This window comes from Lepidochelys olivacea (genome assembly GCF_965140295.1).
Source record: "Lepidochelys olivacea isolate rLepOli2 genome assembly, chromosome: 2".
In the NCBI taxonomy this organism is placed as follows: Eukaryota; Metazoa; Chordata; order Testudines; family Cheloniidae; genus Lepidochelys; species Lepidochelys olivacea.
The window spans coordinates 212,506,149-212,524,001 of NC_140412.1; the positions used below are offsets into that span (position 1 = coordinate 212,506,149).

Here is a 17,853-nt window from a genome sequence, read left to right on the forward strand (position 1 = left end):
TATAGAGTAAACACAAAAAGAAGCAGTTTGCTTAACATACTTGGATTTATAATATGTGTAAACTAAATTGGCAAGTTGTTCTCAGCTTCAGTTCAAGAAAGGAAACACAAATATATACATATTTCAAAACGCATTATCCGGCTCTCACCCTAGCGTCACAGTTCCAAGCCCCTCACTTACCCAAGAAGGAAAGAATTTTTTTCAGTGTTCGGAAATCTCATTTTTCCCCTTCTCACTCTGGGTCCACACCTCCCATGATTTAAAAAAGATACCCCCTATTTATTCTCCAAACCAGTTTTCCAGTTACCTACCTCTGTAAGGTTTCAGAGTAACAGCCGTGTTAGTCTGTATTCGCAAAAAGAAAAGGAGTACTTGTGGCACCTTAGAGACTAACCAATTTATTTGAGCATGAGCTTTCGTGAGCTACAGCTCACTTCATCGGATGCATGCCGTGGAAACTGCAGCAGACTTTATATATACACAGAGAATATGAAAAAATACCTCCTCCCACCCCACTGTCCAGCCGGTAATAGCTTATCTAGATAAGTGGGGTGGGAGGAGGTATTTTTTCATATTCTCTGTGTATATATAAAGTCTGCTGCAGTTTCCACGGCATGCATCCGATGAAGTGAGCTGTAGCTCACGAAAGCTCATGCTCAAATAAATTGGTTAGTCTCTAAGGTGCCACAAGTACTCCTTTTCTTTCTACCTCTGTAAAAGTGTTAGACTTGCTGCTCCTCTCAAAGGCCTTGTCTTCACCGGAAAAAAGGTGTGCTCTTGCCTTGAGTAAGCTAACATGTAACTGACATGGTAAGAATCCCAATGAAGACAAATGGACCACAAAACCAATGATATATCTAAGCTACATCAATGATATTTTCATCCTCTGGACAGATGACCTAAACTCCCTCATAGATTTCCACCATAACTTCAGCAACGCCACCGATCCATCAGACTTTGTCTGGAACACTCTTGCACCAGCATCAACTTCCTTGACACCATGATCAGCTTCAACAGTGGAACCCTACAGGCTATTATATACAAGAAACCAATGGGTCACCACATTTACTTTCACAGATCCAGTAAACACCCTAAATACAACAAAAAATCTGTTATATACAGCTGGGCCCTCAGATGCCATAGAATATGCTCTGAGGAGAAAGTCCGGGATATACACCTTAACACACGCAAACCCACCTTCACCAAACAAGGACACTCTACCAGAGAAGCAGATTGCATCATGGAAGGGACTACCGAAATACCCTGAGAGAACCTACTTCAATACGGGAAAGGAATCCTTCCCCTCTTCTTGTCATCTACCACCCCACACTGGAACCCATACAGGTTATCATCAAACAATTATAACCCATGCTCAACGGGGACCATATCCTGAAAAAATCTTTCCTGACCCCCCTCTTCTGGCCTTCAAACAACCCCCTGACATCAACAGAAACAAGCTCCTTATAGACCTGGACCCACAAACTCAAAACTTAGGATACGTGTTAACAACTTATGCTAAACTATCTGTTCCACCTTGTCTTTAGCTGTGACACTCGGTGTACTTTTCCCAGTGCATGTCTACACTACAAAATTATTTTGACTTAAGTTATGTCAGCATATGGCTGCCACATACTTAAATCGCTTGTGTGTGTTCACACTACGCTCCTTGTGTCAGTGGTGCATGTCCTCACCAAAAGCGCTTGTACTCACTATACTGGCAGTATGGGACAGCTTCTGAAAGCCAGTAACAGTCGACGTAAGCAATGCAGTGTCTACACTGACACTGCGTTGACTTAACTACATTGACTTTATGCCTCTCATAGAGGTGCAGTTATGAAGTCAGCATAGCAGGGCAATTACATTGGTGGGAGTGAAATTTTAGTGTAGATTGACATAGTTAGGTTGACATAAGCTGCCTTGTGTCGACCTAACTGTAGTGTAGACCAGGCCCCAGACATGAGGAAGAGCTCTGTGTAACATGAAAGCTTGTCTCTTTCACCAACAGAAGTTGGTCCAATAAAAGATGTTACCTTACCCACCTTGTCTCTCTAATGTCTCTCAAGGTAGTTGTAATTTTCACATGTGTTAGCAGGTCAAGGTAGATACTAGAGGGAACCTAAGTTTACGTTGACCTGATAATATGTTAAAACTACAACTGATTTGTCTTCACTAGGATTTTACCTCACATTAGTTTCATGTTAGGTAACGTATTAAGAAGACACCTTTTTTCCTAAGTGTTTGTCAAACTAAGATCTAAGAGATAGCCCATGGAGGATACAACAACCTTTCATATCCACCTTTCTAAAGCTTAATGACCCAGCCATCTTGGAAACTGCATTTCACAGCCTGGTCTGCCCATCAAATAAAGTGGTTTCTGATAGGTCATATACATTGTTAATTGAGGAAGGCAGTTTCAGCTGGGGTGGGTGGAGTTTTTCTAAGGCCAGGTCTACATGAGAAACTTTTGCTGGTTAGTAATGCTATATAAGAGTGTGATTTTTTTGCAACATTTCTACACCAGCAAAAGCCATAGTGTAGACACAGATATAAAAAGTGTTTTTGCCAGTATAGCTTATTTCACCTGGAGACGGATATGACGTATAAGGACTCTTTTGCTGGTATAAACTGCATTTACATTAGAGAACATTTGCTGGTCTAAAGCTGGCTCCGACCTCCTCACTTCTTTTGGTTATTGTTCTTGTTGTCTTGTCCTGTGATTATCATGTCAGGCCATGAATTTTGAGAATGAATTCAGCAGCTCATATCAGGTTCCTTTGTAAGGGCTTCATTCAAGGTGCCCCATCTAGGGTGACCAGACAGCAAATGTGAAAAATCGGGACGGGGGTGGGGTAATAGGAGCCTATATAAGAAAAAGATCCCCAAATTGGGACTGTCCCTATAAAATTGGGACAGCTGGTCACCCTAGCCCCATCTAAAAATCTTCACTTTCCTGACAATATTACATTCAAAAGCATGGGCAGATGTTAAAGCCTGTTCCCAATGCATCTTGCAGAGTGGATATATCTTGGCCCCATATCTGTGGATTTTCATTCCTGCACTGTGCCCCATCTGCAATCTCATGATGGTGGATGCTATTTTCCAAGATGCCTTGATATCAATCAGAGGATCTTTCATCTTTTGACCATTTATTTAAGCTAATATCTCGCTTGATAGGGCATCAATATCCTCAACCATTGTCATTCCAGCCTAAGTTTCTGATTGGCCAGGTCATCAGCTATATCACTTTCATATATACTATATATATATATAATGTCATGGAATCCATTGAAAAATCATTTTTTGTCTTGCTTTCCCATCCTCCAAGACTCCTTATGAATTGCATTGTTGCCCAGAACTGTCAAGGTAGTTTCATGGATGTAACCAGGCAGTCACTTTTGGACCTGTCTTCTTAGTTTTTTCTTAACAAGTTCATAAAACTGATTTGGGGTACAATTAGCCAAAGAAAAGCACAGTTGATAAATACAGAAGTAGCGTATGTCATAAGCAAATATAGAGTAAGAACATGGCTGCTGCTGCGTGTGTGCACCTGGCTGGGCAGAGGGCATCCTGATCCTTTTCCTTCTCCACATGAGCAGCCGTAATGTGGCTGCTTGCACTCTTAAAGTTTCAAAGGGTTCGCCACCACTGATGGCAGGGCTGCCCAAGCCACAGGCTGTGACTTAGTGCCATCAATCTGCTTCCAATGTGGAATACTTATTCTAGAATAAAATCACATTTACTCCACAATAGAGTGTCCATATGGGGAGCTATTCCAAAATAGCTATTGTTACGCTGGGCATTTACCCATGTAGACAAGGCCATAACGTGCCACTCTTGTCACTCAGGTGCTTCACATACTTGTTCTGAAAATTCAGGCTGTAAGAGAAGAATTGAGCCCACAGATCCCATTTTGCCCTGAAATCCTCACCCACATCTCCCATTGACGTCAATACACAAAAGCATATCTGAGATCTGAACAGAGCCACAGTCTAGCAAACAAAAATGTGGAAATATGTTGCCAGATGGATCAGTGAACATCTGCTATTGCTTTGTCTGCATGTACATACAGCATGTGGGTTTCCCCTGTATACAAACGCAGCAGTTAATTAAACAAACACATGAAATCACTTATTAACTATCCACAAAATACTTAGCATTCCTGAGAGATAATGATCTAAATCTGCTTAATGGAAGATTTTTGTTTAGGAAATGAGCCAAACTTTATGAAAGGCAATAGTGTCTCATCACTGGTTTTCAAAAGAAAAATGGTCTGCGGGTGAATAGATTTCAATGGTGTGTGGCAAGAGGAGCTTGACTGGTCAAATCGATTTTTATAGAGATAATCAAGAATAATCAAAAGAAACACCTACCTGCAATGTAAGCTTCCATCCGGTAATAGTATAAAAGCACCAGCACATGCAGACATTGCACTGGTTTCATAAGAATAAGTATATATAAGTATATATAAGTATATACCCAGGACTCATTCATTCCTGTGCAGAGTGCCCACATAAATATATGCACCACATAAACCCTACTGTGAGACCTTAAGTGGCTCTGAAGTAGTGCATATTCAAGTCTGCTCCGCAGGGGTTAATTTTCACCCCTATTGAACAATTCCAAAACCAGGGGGAAATATGCTTAACTGATATTTACACCTGAGATGTATTTTAATATATTTATTAATACACTGAAAAAATACAAACACCAGATTGATTAAATATTTTGATTTATTTCCAGGACAGAAGGCTGTTTACTATGACTTGAAGGCCCAATCCAAAGGTCTGTCATTGATTTCAATAGTTTTGTTTTTTAAATGTGAGGAAGGACTGACAAAGTGTCTAAAAATGCCTCTCTAGGGAGTGCAACGTTTCTGCTCTGGGCCAGTGACCCTGCAGAGAAACAAGGAGTGGTGAGTGGGACAGTAACTGCCTGCCATGTGAAGGCTGTCAGTAAATGGAAGCTTCGGAAATCATTCTGGAGGACAGAAAAAAGGGATGGAGCTTGATACTCAGGAGAACAAAGTCTCCTTTATTGTTATTAATTATTATGGCATCAGTAGGCCTCAGCTGAGGTTCAGGCCTAATTGTGCTAGATTCTGAGCACACACTGTGAAAAACAGTCCTTGCCTCAATGAGCTTACAATCTGAACAGAAAAGACAAACAGTCCCTGCTTCTCCAATGGCTCTGAATAAGCCAGCAGAAATGGCTGGCATTATTTCCCCTCTCCTCCCACTGGCAGTGCCCATTTCCAACTACAAATTCTCCCTGAAGGCCCTTAATCTCCAAGGTTGGACCTTTAGAGGGGATCTGGAGGGAGAAAACCCTTTCTATTTCCATAGGCAGAGTCTTAGCAGAAGGCCAGGCCCTGCCTGGCTGTTGTGGGCATTTTTCTGACCATCCTCCTCATGGGAACAGAGCAGAGCCCTCCCAGGGGCTGCATCATCTGGCAAGTGGGATTTATTAAATATGATTTCAGAACTAAATCCAACGTAAATCAAACTGTGGTTGTAGATTAGAGGCTCCTATTTTCTAGATAGTGGGTTTTAAGATGAGACCCACCATTAATTAATTGAATGCAAGTTATTAGGCTCAGTACTGGGAGAAATTCTTTAGTATGTGATATAGAGGAATTCAGGTTGAATGGCCTAATGGTCCCTCCTGGCCATAAAATCCATAGAAAACATTAATAAACTACATGGCTGAGCTTATGTAGTTCCATAAGATATTTAGCTGTCACCATGATGAATATGGTATTGACAGATTCATTCCCTTCTAGGGCTCTGTCTCAGTGTGACATTCTGAGGGAATGGGATTGAAAAAGAAACGAGTGAGATTTTAAATGTCTCACTGGAAAATAGGAACATTTGTTTCTTTGCTGGAGGGAGATACTTTAAAAATACATTAAAGAAAACCCTAAATGAGGGAGTTACCCTCCCCGAGGGCCAAGTCTTCTGACCCATGTAAATAGCCCATGAATGCAGTGGAACTGGTGCAGCTCTGCTGCGTGGGGAGGGGCAGGACACTAGTGCAAACTGTGCACTGTGCACTTATCACAGACAGGTGGAGGGGAACTTGTGGGAGGCAGCATGGTCAGGGGATCTAGATGCAGTTTCAGTAGCTAAATCCCTCTCCTCAACTGCTGTAGCAGACTCATTAGAGGAAGAATGGTTTTGTGGTCAAGACAGTGGACTGGGACACAGATCGGAGTTCAATTTCTGGTTCTGTCGAGCATTCCTGTGTGACGTCGGTGAGAAACTATCCCTTTGTGTCTCCATTCCCCATCTGTGAAACAGTCAGAATGCTGCCTCTCTCACCCCCTTTGTGTTGTGTCTATTTATATTTTACATCTTGGTGGCAGGGACTGCTGTGCCTAGTACATGGGGCTGTGATTGCACTAAGTGCTGCTGGAACACAAATAATAAATCAGGATGGGAGATTTACGTCCTCTCTGAGTCATGCCAAGAACCCCTGTTCAAAGACTATTTACTTGGGGTCTGGCCAGGTGCAGGATTTGGACCTGAGTGCACTGAAATATGGTAGGTACATTCTTCCAGCTGTATGGTTGCCTGTTGTATCCAACGATGGCTTTGCAGCAACATGGGTTGATACATGAATGCCTGTGCATGAAGTGTTAAGTTAGAATACCATTGCACACAAAGGCAATCTCACTCTCTCAGTTGTTGAAGTCAAAAACCAGTGGCACAAAAGGTCGCAATGACTGGAAACATCATTAGGTGCAACGGATAGCCATAGACATCTTTGTGCCTTGCCAAACCTTGTGTATGGCACATAACATGGCTGCAGTGCTTTTCCATCTGTTGGACTAAAAGGTCTCCTCTGCCTGGTCTGCCAAAGCATACTCCTGGAGTGTGGCCACTGCTGCATGCTAGCAGCTACTTGGAGCCACGGGTGAGAGCTGGGTGTGAAGTAAGGACTAATGAAAGAAAACCACTCAAGCGTGTGACTGCTCTGACTTTCAGTGGCACAAACTCTTCTTCCGAACCCCATCACCCCAAGTTCTTCCAACCAGAGTGTGCGAAGAACTGATTTTTCAGTTTGGTATCAATTAAAATTTAAATTAATTTTAGGAAAACCCAACAAAGAATTTGTTTTCGAAATTTTTGGCAAATCAAAGAGATGGTTTCTGATTAAACAAAATGTGTTTTGGTTTCAAGCTTTACTTACATTAGTTTTTTTTTTTTTTAACTATAAGGCTTAAGGAAATTTTGAAGTGAAAAGTCATTGTAAATCAAAACATTTCACTCTGACTTTTTCAGAATTTTTGTTTTTTGTGACAAATAATGGGGCAAAATCACATGAACGCGTTAAATGTTGCAGTGCTGCCAAATGTGCATCTTTTACTGAAAAGAGTTTCAACTGAAACATTTTACTCATCTCCACGTCTAATAAAGTCTCCATATATTAATTTGTTGCGACGATGTATGAAATTTTACTCTTGGAATCTTTACGTCTGTTTTGTCAAGGAACATGGGGTCAGAAAGGCTCTGTTCTCTTTCCTGGAATATATGTCTGTATTTCCGCCTCAGTTGATGACTAAAGGTTTTGGAGCCACCCCTAGCTGAGCTCATTCAGTAGCTGAGAGTGTGTCTCTCACACAGATAGACGCAGAAGCAGTTATGCAGGTTTGTGCTAGTTTGGATGTTGTATTATTTACTTTGAAGCTAATTGTTTTAAAATTCAACAATAGCGCTTTATCCCAATACTCCCCTCATCTGCCCCTTCCAGAGAGCTCTATATACCTTCAGCATGGCACAGGAGAGTAAAAAATATAGACAGAACGTCTTCCAAATGCACAAACTGAGGATACATTAGTTTCCCTTTCCCACTTGCTTCTTTCTCTCCCTCCCTAAGGTGAAACTCCAGCAACCAGACCTGCTCTCCTGGTTTCAGGTATAATCAGAAATAAACTGAAAGCAATTATGGGTAATGTAGTTTTTGCTTTCCCCATAATCTGTTTAAACAGGTGGTGCTAAGCAGCAGAAGGACTGCAAGTCCCAGAGGGCATTGCTCACAAGCCCTGAGAGACACAAGGTGTGTGCGGTGCAGCTAACCTAACCCTGTTGTAGTGACATTCTTCAAAGCCAGCACGGAAATGGGCACGCTTTATACATTGCAAACCTCCCAAACAATGTCATAATTTGGACCTGAACGAAAGCAGTTGCTGCTTGTTTCCATAACAGTAAGTGTTTTGTTTTTTCTAAATTAACTTTGTTATTGTTATTTCTATTTTAAATGCTGTGAGGTGCTTGGATATTAGGGTGGGAAGAGACTGAGAACCTAGAAAGGCGCATGAAAATACTGGGGGAAGATGGTGCAATTTTATAAACTAATGTGTTATAGGAGGCTGTTTTGCCTTCATGAATCCAATGGAGTAAGGTCAGATGAGATTACTGGTTCTGTGGATGAAGGGAAAGCAGTGGATGTATTGTTTCTTGACTTTAGCAAAGCTTTTGACACGGTCTCCCACAGTATTCTTGTCAGCAAGTTAAAGAAGTATGGGCTGGATGAATGCACTATAAGGTGGGTAGAAAGTTGGCTAGATTGTCGGGCTCAACGGGTAGTGATCAATGGCTCCATGTCTAGTTGGCAGCCAGTGTCAAGTGGAGTGCCCCAGGGGTCGGTCCTGGGGCCGGTTTTGTTCAATATCTTCATAAATGATCTGGAGGATGGTGTGAATTGCACTCCCAGCAAATTTGCGGATGATACTAAACTAGGAGGAGTGGTAGATACGCTGGAGGGCAGGGATAGGATACAGAGGGACCTAGACAAATTGGAGGATTGGGCCAAAAGAAATCTGATGAGATTCAATAAGGATAAGTGCAGGGTCCTGCACTTAGGACGGAGGAACCCAATGCACAACAACAGACTATGGACCGAATGGCTAGGCAGCAGTTCTGCGGAAAAGGACCTAGGGGTGACAGTAGGCGAGAAGCTGGATATGAGTCAGCAGTGTGCCCTTGTTGCCAAGAAGGCCAATGGCATTTTGGGCTGTATAAGTAGGGGCATTGCCAGCAGATCGAGGGATGTGATCGTCCCCCTCTATTCGGCATTGGTGAGGCCTCATCTGGAGTACTGTGTCCAGTTTTGGGCCCCACACTACAAGAAGGATGTGGATAAATTGGAGAGAGTCCAGCGAAGGGCAACAAAAATGATTAGGGGTCTGGAACACATGACTTATGAGGAGAGGCTGAGGGAGCTGGGATTGTTTAGTCTGCAGAAGAGAAGAATGAGGGGGTATTTGATAGCTGCTTTCAACTACTTGAGAGGTGGTTTCAGAGAGGATGGTTCTAGACTATTCTCAGTGGTAGAAGAGGACAGGACAAGGAGTAATGGTCTCAAGTTGCAGTGGGGGAGGTTTAGGTTGGATATTAGGAAAAACTTTTTCACTAGGAGGGTGGTGAAACACTGGAATGCGTTACCTAGGGAGGTGGTAGAATCTCCTTCCTTAGAAGTTTTTAAGGTCAGGCTTGACAAAGCCCTGGCTGGGATGATTTAATTGGGGATTGGTCCTGCTTTGAGCATGGGGTTGGACTAGATGACCTCCTGAGGTCCCTTCCAACCCTGATATTCTATGATTTTACGATTCTATGATTCATTATTCAGTTGTTAGCCTTCTAATGGTCATAGCCAAAGTCTGTTGGAGTCAATGGAAAGACTCCTATTGGCTTTAACAGGCTTTGGATTAAAAGTGGTTTTCAAACTTTTTGTATTGGTGACCCCTCACACAGCAAGCCTCTAAGTGTGACCCCCACATATAAATTAAAAACAGGGGTGGGGGATTTAATTTACTAGGGGCTTGGGGCTGTCAGCCCCACAGAGCTGACAGCTTGCAACCTCCCCACATAACCATTTTGCACCCCCCCACACACATTTGAAAATCCCTGGTTACAAACCCGAGTCAATAAAGTTTGAAGAATCCCAGAATCATACTGATTAGAAACAAACAAAAAAAATCTCAGAGGCCAAAAGAACAGCAGTAAAGAAAATGTATAGATATGAACATTAAGGAAAGGAAAAAAACTAAAAGCTAAATATCCTCAAGAGTAAAGAAGGAATCCACTGAGAGAAAATGAAGGGATATTTGCATATCTAAAACATTATGAGTAGAACTGGTCAAAGTTTCTGATTTCAATGAAAAACTGGAACGTAGTCTGATATCTAATCTGATAGTTTGTCATTTACAACAGCCAATGCCAGATACTCCTGTAGAAGGTGTAAAACTCTCATGTTCTATCTAATTGCACAGCACTACACCATGGGGGAAGCACTGGGGGAGTTAATGGGGATTATAAGAGCTGGTAATCATTTTGCTTTAGGGTCTAAAATATTATCTACCTGAGCAACATTAAAAAATGGACTGGCACTGGCATTGTGGTTATTTACCACAATAATATCCTGTGACACTGTGTTAACCAGGCTAAATATATATTGGATTCAAAGTCCTATTATCTACTTAAATGTGTTGTCTTTTAAAGTTTAATGTTCTGTTGTCCTTTATTAATGGAAAGCTAAATGGGAGCATTTGACTGACATTTTCCTCTGCCATTCACACTTCTGTATAATTCTCTGTCATATCTCCTCTCAGTCCTTTTTCCACACCAAATAGTAGTTCAAATTCCCTGAAGGACTACATTGGCTCATCCTGGTATAAATTCTTGCCTTGATCTCTGTGGTCAAATCTCCACTCTTGAACTTCAAGGGCCCACAGGGTGGGGAAACATAAGGAGCTCACCCAGTAACAAAAATGGATGTCACTGTCTGAAAAGACGCTTGATCAGGCCTGAGCTGCCAGACAGTCCATCTAGTCAGCAGCTCTGCAGAGAATTTTCCATCAGCACAGCTCTTATGGAGCACCAGTAGGAATTCAAGCTATTGCCCATAATGGAAAACACAGAGGGAGGAGGGAAAAAACAACCTCTCCCCTCAACTCTGAGAGTATATCTCCCTTGAGATGCACGGAGCTCTTACTGTCATGACTAAGGCTACGAGTATGTCACAGAGGTCGCAGAAGTCTCCCAGCCCTGCAGGGCATGGGGGATACCCTCTCCCAGCTTGGCAGCTCCCACCCTGCAGGGCTGGGGAGATCCCCTGGAGCTCCCTAGCTGCCCCCAGTGGGAGACCCCGCAGATCCCAGCTCCAGCGGGAGACCCCTGAGCTCCCAGCCTTGCAGAGCAGCCGGAAATCAGGTGTCCCTGCGGTCAGGTGTCCCTCCCAGCCACTGGGCAAGAAGCAGGGGGGCTGCAGCTCCCTGCCCTGGCATGCTGTGGGGCAGGGTGCTGGACTCTCTGTCCTCCCCATTTTGTTAAGGAATGTCTTTAGTAAAAGTCAGGGACAGGTCATGGCTTCTGTTAATTTTTGTTTATTGCCCGTGATCTGTCCCTGACTTTTATTAAAAACATCCATGACAAAATTGTAGCCTAAGTCATGAAGAACTGTGTTCAATGTCTCTTTAAAACAGTGGTTCCCAAACTACGGGTGCCACTTGTTCAGGGAAAGCCCCTGGTGGGCCGGGCTGGTTTGTTTACCTGCTGCATCTGCAGGTGTGGCCGATCGCGGCTCCCACTGGCTGTGGTTTGCCGCTCCGGGCTAATGGGGGCTGCAGGAAGGTCAGCCAGCACGTCCCTTGGGCCGCACCGCTTCCCGCAGCCTCCATTGGCCGAGAACAGCGAACTGAGGCCAGTGAGAGCTGCAATTGGCCGAACCTGTGGACGCGGCAGGTAAACAAACCAGCTCGGCCCGCCAGGGGCTTTCCCTGAACAAGCGGCACCCCTAGTTTGGGAACCACTGCTTTAAAATATCTTCTGATCTGGAAACCCCCTCTCTCCACTCTCATCCTTTTTCATATATGTTTCTGTATGTTTTCTGCTTTTGCTGTGTGTTTTCTGAAATGTCCTTCCCAGAAACTGAACTCTACAGTGAAATAGGGCTATACATCAATTTGTCTACAGCGATGGCTCTATAATATTTTCCTTATTATTTTTGTCCACTTTCTAATACAGCCTAACATCTTATTCACTTACACATTGAGCAAATACCCTCATTAAATTGCTCATAATGACATTTTGACTTTTCCTGAGATGTTACAGTTCATTCAGAATCCATCAGTGTGTATCAGTAATTTAATTTGTTGCTTTCAAAAGTGCCTTTCTAAGCACTCATCTGCTGTGAATTTAATCTTCTGTGTTGCTCAGTTACCTAGTTGTGTTGGGCCCTTCTGAATTACTCACCTCTTTTTGAGCTTTAATTAACCTAAATAGTTTGGGTCATCATTAAATATGACCATCTCACTTTTCTCCTCCTCCTCCTCCTCCTCCTCCAGAGTTTAAAAGTATATGTATATTCTGAATAGATGTAGATATATTGAGTAACAAGCCCATGTGCTGGGGCACTCTACTGTCAATAGAATTTCTTAAGATAAAACAAGGCCCAGAATCATTAAAATTCAGGAGTTTCCCCAAAATATCACTCCACTATAGGATCCCCTTAAAACACAAGGGCTGAATTCTCAGGTGAACTGGAACAGGTCCACCACCTCTCACATCCCAGATTCTAGGAGGAACTGAGGTCTGGATCAGCCCCTGGCACAAGTGGGAGCAGCCTTTGGCTGCTCCAAGCTGCACCAGCATGTAATGGCTTGAAAGAATCTGTTTTTCTGGCAGGGACGGCCTTAACATAGCATGGTCAGCCTCAGCCTCTCCTCCCCTGTATATTGAGATGGAGGACATAGTTGACTGTTCTGGCTCTATGCTAGCCTAAGTGTATGTCTACACTGCAATTAGACACCCGCAGTAGGCCCATGCCAGCTGCCTCAGGCTCAGGTTGTGGGGCTGTTTAATTGTGGTATAGGCATTCAGGCTCAGGCTGCAGCCTGAGCTCTAGGACCCTCCCACCTTGCAGGGTCCCAGGGCTAATTGTAGTGTAGACATACCCTAAGATTCCCCAATAATAAGCCTGAGCCTTTGTCAGCTATCCCATTTAGGGCAGCTTTAACTTCAGAGGCATAAACAAGGCCCAGAACAGGTTAAGGGCCCTCTTCCTGATTCCAAAATCTACCACCTTCTACCTTTCACATAGCTCCAATCCAACCGCCAATCCCCTAGCTTCTGCCTAGCTCCTCTCTAGCCCCAATCAAACACCCTCCCTGCTCCTCCTGACCCCCAGTTCATGCCTAGCTACACCATAGTCCCAATCCAGCTCTCCCATCTACTGGCTCCCCCAGATCCCCACTTAGTCCTCTTTAGTTCTGCTCCAGCTGTCCCAGCTCTCCCTCAACTCCTCTCTAGTTTCTTCATCTCCCCCAGCCCCAATCTAATCACATCCCTGAGGCTCTTTTAACTCCCCTCCTGCTCCATTATTGCCCTGATCCACCCCCCTCAGCCCTGTTTCAGGCCCCCACAAGCCCACCCCCAGTTCCCTGTCAGTCCCCTCCAGCTCTGCTCCAGGCTCTCCCTTCCATCCCTATTCCCCCAGCTCTGGAGCAAACTCCCACAAAGCTCTACTCCAACTCCCTTCCCCCGCCCTCAACAGCTCCGATCCAGATCCCCAACTCTACCCAGTTCTGCTCCAACCCCCCAGTCACCCACTCTGATTTAGCCCCCTGCCAACCCTCCCCCTCCTCATACAAAGCAACTGATACTTTTACCTTGTGCTCCATCTCTATGGGTGCCCCCCATCCCTGCTCATCCCCCATTGCTGTGATCCCCCTCCATGCATTCTCTGTGCATCCTTGCCAGCAGCTCATGCCCAGGGCTGCCCTGGCTGGAGGGTGCCCCCTTTCCCAGCCTCCCCGCTACTCTGGGGGACCAGTGAGCCCCACTCTCCCTGGCAGCCCCTCTGGTAGGACCCCGATAACCTTGTGGTCTCTGGCATGACTGCACTACTTGCACCATTGTAGTTACACCATTGTTTAACTACCCCATGCACCACCGGAGAATTTCTCAGCCATCCTGTACAGTGAAGATAGATTAAAAGAAATAATTCACGTTCTCTGTAGCCTCCATATCTTCACTGATTGTTCCCTACTCTCTGGTGGTCTAAAAGGTGCTGAAAGACTGTTGTACTTAAAAACCTGAGTTTTTGCCTATCCGTAATTGAGAATTCCTCTTGCCTTCTTAATATCCATTTTACAGTGACCTACTGCTTCACTTGTGTGTGCTGCAGTTTCATTTTACAGTTTTTAAAATAAGGAACCTTTTTTTTAGTTCTTATGTGCCCCTTGCTACTGAGATATCCAAACACCTCACAAGCTTTAATGTATTTATCCTCACAACAGCACTGTGAGGGAGGGAAATGCTATCATCCCCATTTTATCCTGAGAGCAGGTAAAATGGAGATGGACTCCGGAGATTTTGGCTCAAATCCTGGCTCTGCCACAAACTTCCTGGGTGACTCTGGGAAAGGTATTTAATCTCTGCATGCCTTGTCCCGGGGAGTACATGGGCATATAATACTTCCCCGCCTGAAAGGGAAGATGAGGGCAAATTCATTAATGTTCGTGAGGGCTCAGGCACTTTAGTGATAGGAGTCTAATAAGTACTTACAAAGATACATTGTCTACGCTGCCTTGGTTTGCCTCAAACTCTGAATAAGAAGGGAACATTTTTAGCTATTACCTTTTAGCTCACACTGTAAGCAACAGTGCCTGTCCACGAGGAACTGTATTGAGGCAACCAACTCATTTCATAGACCACAGAACAGCTGCAACAACAGCTTTATCATTTAACACTTGGAAAAGCACTATATACACATGCAAATTATTAGCATTACCATATTATTAATACAACTTTGGGTCACTATTGATATGGGCTAGAATCAACCCTTCAATCTATCAGTGACAAGCTCTATGTCCTCATGACAGCCCCCTGACTCTCACAATACCGAACCTTTGGATATTTTTCAAGGGCAATAAATTTATATAAACATTCCAGCATCACCAGCACTAAAGCCTGCACAAGATTATATAATTAAGGGGAAGCAGTTTTACCCATGGACTAATAATTTAGAGAAAAATTGTTAAGGAGCACTTTTTTTTTTAACATGATCTCCTCCAACACCAAACATCTGAGCATGAGAGAGGAGCAGAGTGGATGAATCATAGAATCATAGAATATCAGTGTTGGAAGGAACCTCAGGAGGTCATCTAGTCCAACCCCCTGCTCAAAGCAGGACCGATCCCCAATTAAATCATCCCAGCCAGGGCTTTGTCAAGCCTGACCTTAAAAACTTCTAAGGAAGGAGATTCCACCACCTCCCTAGGTAACGCATTCCAGTGTTTCACCACCCTCCTAGTGAAAAAGTTTTTCCTAATATCCAACCTAAACCTCCCCCACTGCAACTTGAGAGCATTATTCCTTGTTCTGTCATCTGCTACCACTGAGAACAGTCTAGAGCCATCCTCTTTGGAACCCATTTTCAGGTAGTTGAAAGTAGCTATCGAATCCTCCCTCATTCTTCTCTTCCGTAGACTAAACATCCCCAGTTCCCTCAGCCTCTCCTCATAACTCATGTGTTCCAGTCCCCTAATCATTTTTGTTGCCCTCCGCTGGACTCTTTCCAATTTTTCCACATCCTTCTTGTAGTGTGGGGCCCAGAACTCATCACAATATGTGCACCTATACCCTAGGATCCATTAGTCCCAATTTAATAGTATTTCTCTAAAGGCAGTTGTTGGACAAGGCTTGGAGTCTAGAATCCTCTATTTTATTCACAGAACTGGTACAGTTCAGATGGTGCAAGCTACATCATCAGGGGTGAAAGTTCAGTGATCTGAAGGAGAACAGGGTTTAGTCTCTGTGCTCAGTCAATCCTCCTCCTCCCTACTGAGATTATTGAGTCTGTGTTTTTTAATGTAGACTCCTGATCTGGACTGGTGACCTGTTAGAAATGAGTTAGCGGTCTCAAACAGCCATCATATTGAAACTGAAGTCAAGGCAGCCAGACAGATGTGAAAACCTTATTTCCAATTTCCCAAGCTGTCCAGTCCACTCACACAGTTACTCTAATAGAAGAGCTTTACAGCCATGTAATAGGAAACAAGCTCAGATTTTAATCTATTTAAAAAAATATCACCTGGCATCCTACAGTGGGACAATTATGCTTTAGTCCAGGTTTTTTTGGGGGCAGTTGAGGGTTGCCTGTACCTTTAAATGAGCTCTGGTATGGCTGCTGGCTAAATTCAGGCAGAAGAGCCTGGCTAACCTGGGAGGGGATAAGGAATTTCCTCTGTAAATCTACTCCCTGGAGTTCCCCTCTATGTAGTGACTATCTACCATTCCACAGGCCCTGTGATTGAGTCAGGGTAGTAGGGAATGCTAAACTCAGCATTCAGTTTGCATGCCAATGGGAGGCACTCTTTTCTTAAAGAGTAAACTTTTGAATCAGCTTTAGATTCCACTGGCCACACCTTAAAATCAGTCATTTATTTCAAAGGAAGTTTTGCACATGAATCAATAGTAGCACATAACTACAAGGCAAAGGACACCCACAGAATGACAACCAATTTAAGGCTGAACCAACCTTTTTGATAGGGAAGTTCTATACCCAGTTATCAAATGTACTGTTTAAAAGCTGCAAGAAATTCTCTTTAGTACAAGTTTCTTTTCTGTATGCTGCATTTTGCCTGAAACAAACAAGCGATCAGCAGGTTTAAGCTGAATTCTTTATTCAAGCAAATGCATAAATACACAGATCCAACATCTTGATGATTTGTCACTCCAAATCCCTTCCCCAAGCTCCTGTTATGTTTTCAAGCATGTATTATATCTATTGAGTCCTGCTCTATTCAAGTAGCACTGGCTATCTTCTTATAGAGTGCCGGTCACTGCAGAATTTAGATGTCATACAATAGATATGTATGATACAAAGCAACACAACTGTAGGTTTGCTTTTAAAAATTGTCCATCTTCTTTTATTTTTAAATCAGTAATGCTCAAAGTGATTTACAAATTGGATTTCGTTTGCTAACTTGCACTGAAAATTGTTTGATTTTTTAAAAAGACTAGTTTTCATTGATTAGCAATATTGAGTGGTAGTACAAATATGCTGGATTATATTCTCCGTGGGATGTAATATGTAACAGCTCACCTAGACATGAATCATGAGAATTTGAAAGGCACTTCCAGGTTTTAAAAAAATGAAGTAATTTTAAAAAATAAGTTTCCCAGTGATAAGTTTCCCAGTGATAACCATTTGGGAAGTAGCTCTTTCGTTGATCCATTAGTCAAGTGCATGTGTGTTTGCTTGTATTTATTTTTTGGCAAAGCCTGTGCTAAGGCAGGGGGCGTTGTTGACGTAACAAAAGGCTGAAACGTTTTGAGTTTCCAGCTGAAGCAATAGACTTAAGTTTAGCCTGCAGGTAATTGCCTGCTCTGGTAGATGTACATGCTAGCTTTGCTCAAGCTAGCATGTTAAATGTAGCATTGTGCCCATGGCAGTGAAGGTGGTGGCTTAAGCTAGTCATCTGAGTACGTATCCTGGTTGTGAGGCAGGATTGTAGTGGCCACAGCTACTCCAAGATGCCACCCGCACTGCTGTGGGCACAGTGCTCTTATTAGCAAGTTAGCTCAAGCAGAGTTGGGGCATGTACATCTCCCAGAGCTGGGAATTATTACATCTCTCAATTGCCATGTAGATACACCCTAAGACACAGTCCTGGCCTCAGTGAGTCTGCAATCTGCATGGATTTAAAGAAATGTTCTTCCACAGCACATTGGTAGGACTTGGGGGTGAAGGGTTGGGAGAAGGTGCGGAATAGTGTCTTGCCTTTCTCTCTAGACAGGAAGCATCCATCAAGATCAGCTGAATGTACCCCACACAATTAACTATTAGTAG

The 17,853-nt window shown here is 43.5% G+C and overlaps 1 protein-coding gene across 1 annotated transcript in view; it reads left to right on the forward strand.

Annotated features, from left to right (window-relative positions):
* The first annotated feature begins 8,098 nt into the window (after nt 1-8,098).
* The window catches only part of MACC1 (MET transcriptional regulator MACC1), a 47,742-nt gene continuing 37,987 nt past the window's right edge, over nt 8,099-17,853 (forward strand). Inside the window, exon 1 of the mRNA XM_084618566.1 lies at nt 8,099-8,203. The gene's annotated coding sequence lies outside the window, so the exon portion shown is untranslated. The remainder of the gene's footprint in view (nt 8,204-17,853) is intronic.